Source organism: Coregonus clupeaformis, unplaced genomic scaffold (assembly GCF_020615455.1).
Source record: "Coregonus clupeaformis isolate EN_2021a unplaced genomic scaffold, ASM2061545v1 scaf2633, whole genome shotgun sequence".
In the NCBI taxonomy this organism is placed as follows: Eukaryota; Metazoa; Chordata; class Actinopteri; order Salmoniformes; family Salmonidae; genus Coregonus; species Coregonus clupeaformis.
In genome coordinates this window covers 52,925-69,008 of record NW_025536087.1, presented here as the reverse complement: position 1 = coordinate 69,008, position 16,084 = coordinate 52,925, and the positions used below count along the sequence as shown (strand labels likewise).

The 16,084-nt window shown below is 42.3% G+C and overlaps 1 pseudogene; it reads left to right on the top strand.

Moving 5' to 3' along the window:
• Positions 1–9,466: 9,466 nt before the first annotated feature.
• Positions 9,467–16,083, top strand: LOC123480967 (annotated as a pseudogene).
• Position 16,084: the final 1 nt, after the last annotated feature.

The window sequence follows — 16,084 nt, the reverse complement described above, 5'->3', positions numbered from 1 at the left end:
CGGGAGTCGGGACGAGACAGACAGGCAGGCGTTTCTCTGCCAGCTGAAATCAGCTGGCATCATTTTTATGGATATATACAAAGAAATGTAAATTTAAAAAAGGTCAAACGTGCAGCTAGTTTGCAGTCTTTACAGCTTCAGTTTGAAGTGATTATGTTAGCTGTGTTGTTGGCTAGCTCCTCTGAACAACAGTGTCCTGACGAGTGAGCACATTTTCTATGCCAGCGAAATCCGCCTCACTAGCTCATTGTTATGGATGTATCCAAATAAATGTCACTAGAAAACAGCTTAAACAAATGTAAATGCAGCTACTTTGCTGTTATTCTGGCTGCACTTTTTGACGTGACTGTAAGTTAGCCTTAGTTGGCTAGCTAGCAAGCAAGGGATAAGAACGTTGCCAGCCAGTATGGCAATGGAACATTTAGAACAAAACGACTGGGTCGCGTCCATAGATACAGAACAAAAAGACTGAACGACTGGGTCGCGTCTCTCAGCAATCAAAACCAATAGAACGAACGAGCAGCCGGCGGTAGCAACCCTAGATTTGTGTCGGGACTATATCTTGTGGAAGGATTAAATAGTATGAATACATTCATTAAAATAACGTATTTAATGAAAATATGTCAATCATTATTTGAATATATTGATAACCCGTTGTATAAAAGTGATAATTGTCACGACTTCCTCGAAGCTGCCTCTCTCCTTGTTTTGGCAGGCTTCGGCGTTAGTCGTCACCGGCCTTCTAGCCACTGCCGCTCCTCATCTCATCATTCCATTTGTTTTGTCTTGTTTATTACACACACCTGGTTCATATCCCCTCATCAGTACCTGTATAAGTGTTCCCTCTGCCCCCCTTGTCTTTGTGTGTGATTGTTTATTGTGGAGGTTATTATAGCTCGGTGGAGCTATTATATTTGTATCACCGGGGATATTCACCCGTGTGCCTTGTTTTTCTCCAGTGCTATTTACCGCAATGGAGTTTTTTCCGATCCAAATCACCCCCGCCACAATAATGCCCTCGAGTTGGTGTTTGGAGGATATGTTGCTATCGTTTGCTGGCCCTCAACCCCCGTCTCAGGCCTAACAACACCTGTGCTAATATATCCCTCAAACACCGGCTTCTCGGGCATTACCACTAATTAATTAGAAAATGTATGGAATCACTCTTCTAAAATTGGCTGGCTAGCTAGCTAACAAACATACAGTGCAGATAAATTCTTCACATTCATTGTTTTACACAATATCTTATCACAGCACTGGCAAATCGTGGTTGACCAACTCCCCTGACCAAAATGGCTGACCTTTAATGTCCCATTCTAGTATTCTAATTTGTAATTCTATGATATTTCTTACTGGCTGCCACTTTTTCGGGTGGCTTTGTTAACCCAATAACCACAGAATGTGCAATGCAAAGCAGCATTGTCCCCTGTGAGAGCAAATTTCTTTAATACCTGTTCTCATATATTCTATGACATTTATCTGACTATTTTTTGCTTATTGGCATCCTGGGATTTTTTTATTCTAATTTACCTCATTAAAAGAGGTAGGAAAAGTAGGAATAGCAAAACTAACTAGTCGCTAAAGCTGGCGTTACAGGGCAATAACTAAGGTCAACGCTAATTTGACTCGAAGGAGGTTTTCTGATTAGTGTAGCCCAGGCTGCAGCATTACGGTGCATCTGTCAGAAGGATGCCAGCAGAAAAAGCGTTGATTTATGTCAATTCACAAAAATAAGTATTTCATCTACTTGTCTATCGATTTAATTCACAAGTCATGTGACAGGAAGGTCAGACCGAGGTCAACATAAGGTTCCTCTGCCCTTATCGGCTGGACTGAAGAGCCAGGCCTGGGCCTATTATAAATATATGTGTCATCATCACACAAACTAATCTGACAGCCGACCTCATAAGTGTAGTTTATAACGCAGTTTCGGAGGAGAGCTTTAAGCTTCAGACAACACAGCTAATCCACAGCAGGAACTTCCATATATGGGCATTGTCTTCCATTGAAATTCAGCCTTGGAGCTGGAACTCCATATATGGGCACAGACTGTCATATTGGAATGTGGCCCCGAGCAGGAAATCCATATATGGGCCCAGACACCCATATTGGAATGAGGCCTATCAAGAAACTCCGAATATGGACACAGAGCTGTGACCATGCCAATGCTCACCTGCATCCAGTCTTTATAAACACCCTGCTGGGAGGCCAGCTACCAACCTCGGTCCACGACCAGGGGCGGCCTCCCCATCAACCTCACCCCTCCAGGCGCCCTGTGCAATGGTGGCCAGCTCAACCCCCGGTCGTGACCAGAGGCTGGCCCCCTGTCATCAGGGGCTAGCACAACCTTGGCTACGGCCATGGATTGGCCCTGCCAGCAGGGGGCAGCTCAACATCGGGCCACGACCGGGGCTGGCCTCCCCAACCACAATCCATGCCAAAACCTTCATACAAAACTCTATGAACTACTACCCCTTCCGACATGTTTGTCAGATGGCGAGAAGACAAACTTGTGAAAGCAGACATGGTTTGAATCAGTATTACATCAGTATAGTACAGCTAACAGTAACAGGGCTTGGGGATTGGCTGTGCTATGCTTCACTACCATTCACACCACTGACTGATATGCTGCACACAATAGTGATGGGGCGCTGTCAAGACTTCTACTATCTATGCCGAAGCCAAGGACAAAGCTTCAACACTAAAGAAGGCACAGATAGTATAACCTTTGAGCAGGCAAAACTTCCCTTTATGAAGAGCACTCAGATTCTATTAAGCACCACTTAAAGAACGATTCCACCACTTTTCAACCTTATAATTATTAATTATCTCAGCACGTACCAGTGTATACATATTTGAAAACTAACCATTTATTTTTGTTTTGTAGAAATAAATAAAGTTAAAAAGTTCTACCCGATGACATCTTCATAAGTAAAAATATGTTGAAAACACTGATTTTCAAACACTGAGATTACGGTGACATGGGAGCAAGAAAATACCTTCCCTCTGGCTAGAAACTCACTGCAGGTTTTGAAAATCACTGTTTTCTTCATTTTAATCCAACCCTGTGATGTCACAGAGAAGCATTTTTTTTAGTACCTTTCTACTTATCTTTTTAACCAGTGGCGGCTGGTGAAAAATATTCTCGGTGGGGGCTGTGCCATACTTTTTTTTCCTGTAACCATCGCGATATATTTAACACAAACTGCAGGACAGCAGTGCTCAGTGAAACATTCAGTAATTATTTAATGCCAATATTAAAAAAGTTGAGGCATTCTTACACAAAAAACATATTACACAAACCCAAGCCTTTCATTTGCATTTAAGTGAACTTTTTACCATTGGTAGTAAACAGGCAACGCAACAGGCATGCTGTCAGAACAGAGTGGAAAGTGGACAATAACATGAAATTATTATAAAGTTTATAGGAAATCTTACACTGTATAAAAGGATGTATAATATAGAAATGGATATCAAGTGGATGAACTCAAACCTTTGACTGGAAGAATAGCATACAGTATTTTATGATCATACTAAATGTGACTAATTGTTAATGTGCTCCAGAACTGCAACAATTAATTGATACAAAAACAACATATATACAGTAATATTAGCAAAAGACACTATTAAGACTTTCTAGAGTACCATATATAACTGGATTTTTATGCTAAGGTCAACTATATACAAAGAAACATGCGGCCAGAGCTGCTCTGTGTGTGTGTGTCTGTCATCTTATTTGTACAGGAATTTTGCCCGTCTGTCCTTCTGAGTGGCAAACCTCTCAATGACCCTTTGATTAAAGTCAGGAATGTCCCCGACAAGTTTCTTCTCCATGGAGAGCATGGCCAGAGCGTTCAGGCGATCCTGTGTCATGCTGTTTCTCAGGAAGGTCTTGATCCTTTTCAGTGTAGAGAAGCACCTTTCTGACTCAGCAGTTGTCATGGGTGTGGTGATGAGGATCTTGAGGAGGCTGGCAGTCTCTGTGAAAGTGCTTTCCGAAGGTTGTTCTCCATGAAGAACTGGTACAGGGGCACTGCACCACTACAAGCCTTGAACTCACTGTTCTCATAGATGAGGGACAGTTCGGTTTTTGAGCTTGGCCTTGTTCAACATGGGGGTACGCCTCCACGGTTGTTTCCCAAGCGCTGTATCGGGAACTTCACACTGTGTTGTGGGAACAACTCTCCGTGCAATAGTGTTGCGCTGATGAGGTGCTGGGTGAAGGAGAACTCTCTTTGGCATGACTCAGGATGGTATCACATACCTGTAAAAGATACATCATCAGCTTTAATTTGCAATTAAGCTATTTTGATGCAAGTGATCCTGACTGACACATGCCTATGTCCAACTCAAGTATATGATTACCAAGGTGCTGATTGTTCAGGGTTTTGGCTACATACTACCAGGCCTGAAAAAAAAGTTCTATGGGGAAACACTGACAATTACATCACAACTTACCTCTATAGCCAACCTCTGTTGTTCTCCTGGTCCCAGCATCCTCCGTCGCTTGATGGGCTGTTGCTGCTCGTCAGATGCGCTGTCCCCACACAAAGAGGGAATTGAGGCCCTGGGTCCAAAAAATAAAGTTTAATTTGATAACTTGCAATCAGACTTCTTAGCTCACTGTAATTCCCCCTCAACACACAACCAGTGACTTATATATATATATATATATATATATATAGACAGACAGACAGACAGACAGACAGATAGTGTGTATATACACACAAACTATGTCTAGTAACTGCTTTTAACCTGTGATGTACATAATTAACTGATGTTATTACGTTTTAAAGCCTTTTTCTATTACATTTGTGAGAGGGATGCAACATAATTTTGTTCTGCTGTGCACTTAGCAATAAAGTTAATCTTCAATAACAACTCAGGCCTCTTCTAGAAATTGACCTGGTGGACACCTGAATAATTATTACAAACTGTGTAGTACTTTCCTGCATTATTATCAACGTCTGATTGTGTCTTTTTGGACAAACACTTGTTCTCGTGGTCGAGTAACAACAACTGCGCTCCTTGAGTGACGGGGTGGTACTTGGTGAGAGAGGGAGAGACGACCCAAATTGCGGAGTAAACTAGAAAAACGGACGTTACACATGGCGGAGTGGCATTACCACATTTAACAAACCAAACATTGAAATACCGTTATAGAAGGTAAAGTAAAAACCCAAACTGGTCTGTGCATCAATACCGGTATATAGTAATATATAGGCAACATACCGTAAATCTGTATCAATTATGTATCAGTTTTACATGTGACCCATATCAAATTTGCGCATTCACACTGAAGGAGCACACAAATGCAATGCTCATTTGGCGTGATTGTCGTGGTAACACAGGTGAAAAAAAATCCTGAATGGTATCCTAATGGCAGCCATTTTGGTTAGGGAGAAATACAAACAACTCTACTGCCATACATTCCAATTAGACTGAAGGCATACAGTTGTGTCCAAATATATTGGCACCCTTGGGCTTTTCTTAAATAATTCCCTATTTCTTCTAAAATCAGTTGAAATTTGAGAGGAAAAAAATGGGTCTCCACACCTTTAATTATATTTCTGTAAACTTAAGTTTACAATTGTAATTTAGAAAATATAGACAAATGTCATGGACTAAATTATTGGCACCCTGGAGCTAGTACTTGGTTGCACAGCTTTTGGCCAAGATAGCTGCCAACATATGCTTATTGTAGACATCAATGAGCTTGCTGCACCTTTTCTGCTGGCAATTTGGCCCATTCTTCAGCAGCAAACTGCTGTAATTCTTCAATGTTTGAGGGTTGCACTCCACCAACTTCTTTTTTCAGATCTTGCCAAAACTAATGTGGTCCCGTGTAGCTCAGTTGGTAGAGCATGGCGCTTGCAACGCCAGGGTTGTGGGTTCGTTTCCCACGGGGCCAGTATGAAAAAATGTATGCACTCTTAACTGTAAGTCGCTCTGGATAAGAGCGTCTGCTAAATGACTAAAATGTAATGTAAATGTCTTCTCTTTCCTTTTAAAATACTAAAACAAATATAATTGTGACGGCTCTATGATAATCACTCACTTTGATGACCAGACACATTTAGGGCTTTTAAACTGTTGTAAGTGAACTATTCATCTTTCTAACAGCATCTTTATCAGCCAATAGTAAATATAGTTATTTACCTGATTGTTAGCATGCTTTCTGTGAACCTCTGGACAAGTGCTTTAATGAAGACAGGGTCGATGTTCCTCTTCTGCAGCTGGCTGAAAAGCATGTCCACATTTGGCATGATCTTGTGGAACAGTGCCAGGAAAAACAGAAAGCCTCGTCTTCGAGCATCCTCACAAAGCCCCCGCCTCTCTGACAGTCGGGGCATCAAAGTTCCCAGAGTCTCTGATGGTCTGGAAACACGTTAGGAGGTCATCCCTGTACTCGTACACAGTGTTTACAGCGCGACTGTGGAAGTTCCACCGTGTTGTAGAGGCTCTGGGAGTCTCCTCGTGCCCACGCAAGGCCAACTCAAAAGCCCCACAGAACTTCACACAATCGATAATTTTGGATAGAATGTGCCTGTTTTTATCCACCTCCTCATTGTGTTTCCTCACCGCAATCCTGTGGCCGTCATCCAGCTGCGTAGCAATGTTCACCCTTCCTAATACAGCTAGCTTTACAGAGTTGTCCATGTGTGCCCTGGTGTTCTCATGTTTCTTACCTTCTCTGACAGGTGCTTCATATCCCCTCACTCCCGGTACCTGTCCATGCTGAATCTGACCCCGTTGGTTTTAAAAAAGCAAGCACGGAAAGCAAAATAAAGCATTAGCATCAGTGCACCCAGCTAGCCAAGCCTTCCTGGTGTACCAGCTACGGGAGAAGCCGCGATATACTGCTTCCTTTCTCGCTAGCCTGCTGTCTGATTGAGAGGTCAGGTTGATCTGGGCCCAGCTCTTTCACCCCGAACTTTCTCTGACAAAGTTCTCCTCTCAAACGGATCTTGGAGGAGAGATTTCACCGAAGTTAGGGTTGGGTCTTGGAGGAGTAACGTTGGCTGTCGCCATTGTCGTCTAGTAAAAATGGCGCCACTGGAGCCCGGTCCTTATTTTATCAGGGGCGAGCTTGGAGCGATAAAATAATCGCCCTCCTTGGATTCGAATTAAAATCGCTGATTAGCTACATTTTATGTCATACATTCATATCTTAAATTAGCAATTGGCTTAACTGCTACGTAGACCCGCCTCCTCGGGGCACTTTCTGTATCGCCCAGAGCTGACGAGGCGTTTGACAGGCAGAGGAAAGGTTGCGAATATGATTTTCTATCATATCTTACACATATTACTGTGTGCATTCCATATTTCAAACACACAAATATTGACATACTGATGTTTTTATAATTATTATTATTATTTTTATTTTTTTATTTTTTTTTTTAAAAATAATTTTATTTAAGGGGGCGGCGCCCTAGCGCCCTCTATCGGCCAGCCGCCACTGTTTTTAACCACAGATCATAGAAACGTGCCGTTTTCACATACAGTATGTAGACACTGGTATGATGCTGGAGATAATGGGGTTGAAAAGTGGCAGAATTGCCCTTTAAAAAGAGAAGGTAATTTTGGAAGGTTATTCAAACTGAGTGGATTAGAATTTCACACGAGGGTCAACTTTAGTGTCAGCTACTACATGAAAACGCCCATCAGCCGAGGTCTAGGCAATGACACTCATGCCAGCACAGCAAGATAAAATCAAATCAAGCTTTATTCATACAGCACATTGCAGACATGGAATGCAACGCAATGCTTTACAGGAAAAAAACTAGATGTAGAGAAAGATCAAATAGAGGTATTATTTACAGCTACACAGACTGTATGCCTCCCCTGTAAATACAAAGCTATATTAAGAGTTTTTCGGGCTCCTTATATGTTGCTATGCCAAACAGGTTTACAGTACAGAGTACAGTGTCCTAACGTTTGGCTCTGTGTAGCAGCGTTCACTGTGACACTTTACCCTGTCTTTCCCATCAGAGGTATGCAAAAAAAAGATGCTCTCGAGGTATTGTGGGGACAAAAAGAGAGTTTCTCATACAGCTCCCCGGAACATGGATTGAGACAGTAATTTGAGTCCTAGTAAGGAGAGTCATTTGCAGTCAGTGTACGTACATTGGTGGCATTTATGTTGCGTCTGCACAAAGACACAGACTGGGGACGGTTGAAGGAGTGGTGAAGAGCTGTGGTGTGCGAAATTGAAGATCTTCAAACACCATGTCACAATTCTGCCCAGCAGCTACCCCCAAATAGACGCCTGGCTATTACTGATGTGACTCGGGAGTTTGCCATCATAAAAACAGGGGGCAGCCAGGTTGCTAGGCAACAGAGGGGACAGCTGTGAAATCTACAGTAAGCAGATGTTCGATGTAATGGCAGATCGGTTGTTTTATGAGGGCAAAGAGATTTAAAATGGATGATTTTGACAGGTCTTTCAGAGAACTGAAGTTACTGCAGTGTAACCTATAGTGTCGGCAGGTAGCTTAGTGGGTAAGAGTGTTGTGCCAGTAACCATAAGGTCGCTGGTTCTAATCCCAGCCGACTAGGTGAAAAATCTGTTGATGTGCCCACCTTAAGCAAGGCACTTAACCCTAATTGCTCATGTAAGTCGCTCTGGATAAGAGCGTCTGCTAAATGACTAAAATGTAAATGTAGTGTCCTTGCTGTGCTGTGTCGGCATCTCTGGATGTTGCAAGGCTCCCTCTCTGACACACACACAGGGTTTCATGGCCTATACCAAAGTCACTTTAGAGGGCATGCCGGCAATCCATTCCCCGGCTGGGATCCAATATGTTGCTGTGATACCTAGCAACCTGAGAAGAGGAGCTGTTAGAGGGAGTGGAGCGGGACTGGGCCACGTGCTGAGCTGAGGAAGGTAGAATCACTGTGATAACATTGTGAACCGGTTTGCAGGACACACAGACTAGCGCGAGGCTATTGGCACTCTGCACAATCTATTTTAAGAGCCCATTCTCACTCCCTCCATTAATCACACAGTGCAGCGTGAAACACTCCCTCCCACAGGCGCACATCCAGACACATCATAGATCACGGAGGCGCAGTGTGTGTTTGTGTGTGTGTGCTTGAGAGAGCTTGATTGCGAGAGCAAAGATTTCATTGTGCATAGCTTCTAATAACCACAGGGAGGCGACAAAGTTATATCTAGACTATTGTAGTACATGGGGGACTTTTATTTTGAAGGCTGAAGGAATAAATTGACCCGGAAGTGATTCGTGAAGCTACAGTTCAACAACATGAATACATTTTAAATAGAGCACTTCGAGATAAAGAAGTTTAACTACAACAGGTAGCTATAGACGGATACATTGGAATTATGCCATTAGCTTAGTACAGTGGTTCCCAACCAGGGGTACTAGGAGCCCTGGCTACTTTGCCTATCCACAGGGGGTACTTGAGTAGACTCATGAGACCATAGGCTTTTACTGGTAAAATGCACATATGGGTGGGGGTAACATATGGGGGTACTTCAGGAGTACACTACTCTGGGCAGAGCAACATTTTGTTGGTGGTACAATAACCGAAAAAGGTTGGGAACCACTGGTTTAGTAAACTTGCTAGCTAGTTACACGTTGATGTATCTTATCAGCCACAATCTAGCAAGCTAGCAGTCCTTGACAGTCAATGAATTAATGCATGATAGCTTAGCAATGCTAGGTTAATCTGCTATTAAACAATTTTAGCTATCTAGCTAGCGTTAGTTAAAGTGATATAAAACGTTATGTTATATTATCCACAATTTAATCATCACACTCGTGATGCTGAATTGGATTCTTAGCTAATCTACTAGTAGCTAGCTAAATGAATTGCCAATAGCAATAAACAGCTCTTGCTGCTTAGCGGGTTTGCTTGAATATCTGTTTTATTATTTAAACTTTTTCGAAGGTTCACATCCCGGGCCGCAATGGCGCACATAACAATCAACCAGTATCTCCAACAGGTAGTCATTTTTCTATTTTATCTTACTGGTTATCAAGTGAACCCTTCAGTCTGCTTCCTTCGCATAAACTTTCATTTAGCTATTCTTTGTGTTCACAATGTTCAGCACTAGTCGCGCATGCTCAGTTCACACCATGTTACCCTACCTCTTCCCAGGTGTGTGAGGCCATTGATAATCATGAGGGGAGCTTTTGTGCAGAACTGCTGTCATTCAAACACCCACATGTGGCTAACCCACGTCTCCAGGTAAGGCTATACAGGCTGCCAGAACCTTCCATGCCTTCAAGTCCTGCTGACCTGTTACACTTGTATCTCTTCAGATTACACCCTCTGTGTTTTGCTCTAACAACATGACTGTATGTACGTGCCTGCAGCTCGCCAGTCCAGAGGAGAAGTGCCAACAGGTGCTGGAGGTCCCATACGATGAGATGGTTGCAGCACACTTGAGGTGCACCTATGCAGTGTCCAACCACGACTTTGTTGAGGCGTACAAATGTCAGACATTGGTGGTTCAATATCCTTTTGGCATTTCTGGAGATTACTTTGGATACATTTTCTCATCACTCCCCGTCCCTGCCTGACAAATATATACAGTGAGGGAAAAAATAATTTGATCCCCTGCTGATTTTGTATGTTTGCCCACTGACAAAGACATGACCAGTCTATAATTTTAATGGTAGGTTTATTTGAACAGTGAGAGACAGAATAACAACAACAAAATCCAGAAAAACGCATGTCAAAAATTTGACTTAGTACTTGGTGGCAAAACCCTTGTTGGCAATCACAGAGGTCAGACGTTTCTTGTAGTTGGCCACCAGGTTTGCACACATCTCAGGGGAGATTCTGTCCCACTCCTCTTTTGCAGATCTTCTCCAAGTCATTAAGGTTTCGAGGCTGACGTTTGGCAACTCGAACCTTCAGCTCCCTCCACAGACTTTCTATGGGATTAAGGTCTGGAGACTGGCTAGGCCACTCCAGGACCTTAATGTGCTTCTTCTTGAGCCACTCCTTTGTTGCCTTGGTCGTGTGTTTTGGGTCATTGTCATGCTGGAATACCCATCCATGACCCATTTTCAATGCCCTGGCTGAGGGAAGGAGGTTCTCACCCAAGATTTGACGGTACAAATAAAGCCCGCAAAGCATAATGTTTCCACCTCCATGTTTGACGGTGGGGATGGTGTTCTTGGGGTCATAGGTAGCATTCCTCCTCCTCCAAACACGACGGGTTGAGTTGATGCCAAAGAGCTCGATTTTGGTCTTATCTGACCACAACACTTTCACCCAGTTCTCCTCTGAATCATTCAGATGTTCATTGGCAAACTTCAGACCTGCCTGTATATGTGCTTTCTTGAGCAGGGGACCTTGCGGGCGCTGCAGGATTTCAGTCTTTCACGGCGTGGTGTGTTACCAATTGTTTTCTTGGTGACTATGGTCCCAGCTGCCTTGAGATCATTGACAAGATCCTCCCCGTGTAGTTCTGGGCTGATTCCTCACCGTTCTCATGATCATTGCAACTCCACGAGGTGAGATTGACAGTTATTTTGTGTTTCTTCCATTTGCGAATAATCGCACCAACTCTTGTCACCTTCTCACCAAGCTGCTTGGCGATGGTCTTGTAGCCCATTCCAGCCTTGTGTAGGTCTACAATCTTGTCCCTGACATCCTTAGAGAGCTCTTTGGTCTTGGCCATGGTGGAGAGTTTGGAATCTGATTGATTGCTTCTGTGGACAGGTGTCTTTTATACAGGTAACAAGCTGAATTAGGAGCGCTCCCTTTAAGAGTGTGCTCCTAATCTCAGCTCGATACCTATATAAAAGACACCTGGGAGCCAGGAATCTTTCTGATTGAGAGGGGGTCAAATACCTATTTCCCTCATTAAAATGCAAATCAATTTATATCATTTTGACATGCGTTTTTCTGGATTTCTTTGTTGTTATTCTGTCTCTCACTGTTCAAATAAACCTACCATTAAAATTATAGACTGATCATTTCTTTGTCAGTGGGCAAACGTACAAAATCAGCAGGGGATCAAATACTTTTTCCTCACTGTACATGTACATGGGCTTATTAGGGTTGCAAAAATTCCAGAAATTTTCAATAAATTTCCTGGTTTTCCAGAAATCCTGGTTGGAGGATACCGGATTTCATACTTATTCCCTCCTGATTCCAGGGAACCTCCAACCGGGATTTTGGCAAAACCAGGGAATTTATTTAAAGTTCGCAGAATTGTACAACCCTACATAGGCTACGTACTCAAGCACATACTGTAGACTAGTACATTTCCAAACTGTTCTGTCATGGTTTCTCTGCGGTTCCTCCTTGACTTTCTACGTCATTCTTGAGGGCCTTCCAATCTCACAAAGAGGAGAACTGGTAAGGATAAGCATGCCAAAAATATCAATTTGGCCTTAATGTTTTTCTATTCTACATATACACGTCTGTGGGATAACTGCTCTATATGTGCTGTTTAGGGCCTTGCCAGTGATGTTCGCTGTTACGCTGGACTTACGGATATTTGCCAATAATGTAAGTGAACATAAACAGTTGTGCTCTAGAATGCCTCTGATCCAGTGATGGATAAGTCATGTCCTATAGGAGGGGTTTGATGATTGTAGTGTTATTGTCCAGGCGGAGCAGCAGCTCCTGAGGAAGGGAAAAGGCAAGCTGGGAGACATGCTGGAGAAAGCTGCTGAACAACTGATGGGCTGTTTCAGAGTGTGTGCCAGCGACAAGTGAGTCTCACAGGACATGGACACTATTGACAGCATATTAAACTATATATCTCACAGCATTGGACACTATTGACAGCATATTAAACTATATATCTCACAGCATTGGACACTATTGACAGCATGTTAAACTACATATCTTATAGCATTGGACACTATTGACAGCATGTTAAACTATATATCTTACAGCATTGGACACTATTGACAGCATGTTAAACTATATATCTCACAGCATTGGACACTATTGACAGCATATTAAACTATATATCTCACAGCATTGGACACTATTGACAGCATATTAAACTATATATCTTACAGCATTGAACACTATTGACAGCATATTAAACTATATATCTCACAGCATTGGACACTATTGACAGCATATTGAACTATATATCTCACAGCATTGAACACTATTGACAGCATATTAAACTATATATCTCACAGCATTGGACACTATTGACAGCATATTAAACTATATATCTCACAGCATTGGACACTATTGACAGCATATTAAACTATATATCTTATAGCATTGGACACTATTGACAGCATATTAAACTATATATCTCACAGCATTGGACACTATTGACAGCATATTAAACTATATATCTCACAGCATTGGACACTATTGACAGCATATTAAACTATATATCTCACAGCATTGGACACTATTGACAGCATATTGAACTATATATCTCACAGCATTGGACAATATTGACAGCATATTAAACTATATATCTCACAGCATTGAACACTATTGACAGCATATTAAACTATATATCTCACAGCATTGGACACTATTGACAGCATATTAAACTATATATCTCACAGCATTGGACACTATTGACAGCATATTAAACTATATATCTTATAGCATTGGACACTATTGACAGCATATTAAACTATATATCTCACAGCATTGGACACTATTGACAGCATATTAAACTATATATCTCACAGCATTGGACACTATTGACAGCATATTAAACTATATATCTCACAGCATTGGACACTATTGACAGCATATTAAACTATATATCTCACAGCATTGAACACTATTGACAGCATATTAAACTATATATCTCACAGCATTGGACACTATTGACAGCATATTAAACTATATATCTCACAGCATTGGACACTATTGACAGCATATTAAACTATATATCTCACAGCATTGGGCACTATTGACAGCATATTAAACTATATATCTCACAGCATTGGACACTATTGACAGCATATTAAACTATACATCTTATAGCATTGGACACTATTGACAGCATATTAAACTATATATCTCACAGCATTGGACACCATTGACAGCATATTAAACTATATATCTCACAGCATTGGACACTATTGACAGCATATTAAACTATATATCTCACAGCATTGGACACCATTGACAGCATATTAAACTATATATCTCACAGCCTTGGACACTATTGACAGCATATTCTATCCATCTTATAGCATTGGAGCACTATTGACAGCATATTAAACTATATATCTCACAGCATTGACACCATTGACAGCATATTAAACTATATATCTCACAGCATTGACACTATTACTCTATTAAACTATATATCTCTCAGCATTGACACCAAATACAGCATATTAAACTATATATCTCACGCGCTTTACTGTAGCAACCATAGCCCCTTACCCATGATGTCTTGACTGTTATCGTTTACAGTCGGGCTGGTATTGACGACTCCAAGAAGTGGGGGATGTTGTTTCTCATCAATCAGCTCTTCAAGATATACTTCAAGGTAAGGCAGTAGTGTGAATAGGGCCTACTTCGTGTGTGTGTATGTGTGTACATCTCTGTGTGTCTAAATGGTTCTGTGTGTCCAGATCAATAAGCTACACCTGTGTAAGCCACTGATCCGGGCCATCGACAGCTCCAACCTGAAGGATGATTACAGTATGGCCCAGAGAGTCACCTACAAATACTACGTAGGCCGTAAGGCCATGTTCGACAGCGACTACAAACCAGCCGAGGAGTACCTGTCCTTCTCCTTCCAGCACTGCCACCGCTCCAGCCAGAGGAACAAACGCATGATCCTCCATCTACCTACTGCCTGTCAAGATGTTGCTGGTGAGACAGAGCTTTACTGAGAGAGCCTTAACATGTGCTCATCTAGCCACACACGTCTCAATTCAAATCAAATTCAAAAAGCTTGATTGTCAATCAGAGACTGAGACTGGTGTTGCTCATGTTGTTTCAGGGTCACATGCCTAATCACCAGCTGCTCAGGGAAGTATGACCTCATGCAGTTTGCCGACGTCACGAAAGCTGTGAGGTGAGTCACCACCCTCCCGCTCCTCGCCATCTCTCTAACTACTTCCTCCTCTCTTTTTCTATCATTCATCTCTCTCTCTGTCTGTCTGTCTCTCTGTCTGTCTGTCTGTGTAACAGTGAGGGCAACCTGCTGCTGCTGAACGAGGCCTTGGCCAAGCACGAGACCTTCTTCATCCGCTGTGGCATCTTCCTCATCCTCGAGAAGCTCAAGATCATCACCTACCGGAACCTCTTCAAGAAAGTGTGAGTCTTATACAATTTTCACACTACTGAGCCAAGTCCAGCTGTACTGGGCTGGCCTGGTTACACATCCATCATAGTTGCTGGAACCGCACTGAAAGGTCAGTGTGAAAATAAATGATCTGAGCCAGCACAGTACGATTCAGGTTCAGCCCTATAGTGTGAATCTGCATTGGTGGAGTAGGAATTGGTGTGTGTGTGTTAACCTAAGAGCGATATTGACTCTTTGTTAACATGTTTGTGGTATGAACTTCATGTGTGTTAACCTAAGAGCGATATTGATTCTTTCTTAACATGTTTGTGGTATGAACTTCATGTGTGTTAACCTAAGAGCGATATTGACTCTTTGTTAACATGTTTGTGTAAGGTACCAGCTGCTGAAGACTCACCAGTTACCCCTAGATGCCTTCCTGGTAGCTCTAAAAATGATGCAGGTGGAAGAGGTGGACATTGACGAGGTGCAGTGTATCCTGGCCAACCTAATCTGTGAGGTGAGATACCACCACTAACACACACACACACACTGACCTTTTCCTCTGACCATACTAAGCGCTACACCTGATATTTCAGAAAGTCGTAAGACATGAAGCAGCAGATTACCTCTCTTCTTGTTCCTCTTCTAGGGTCACATCAAGGGCTACATCTCTCACCAGCACCAGAAACTGGTCGTCAGCAAGGCCAATCCATTCCCCCTGCTGTCATCATCTTCCTAATCTACGTATCCCAGAATCCCCTTCACCCAGAAAATGTTCCCAGAAATATATTTCCTTATTATTTAGGTTGCATTTTATTTTGTCATATTTTGTGATTTTGGAATAAAAGTGATTGTTTGTAC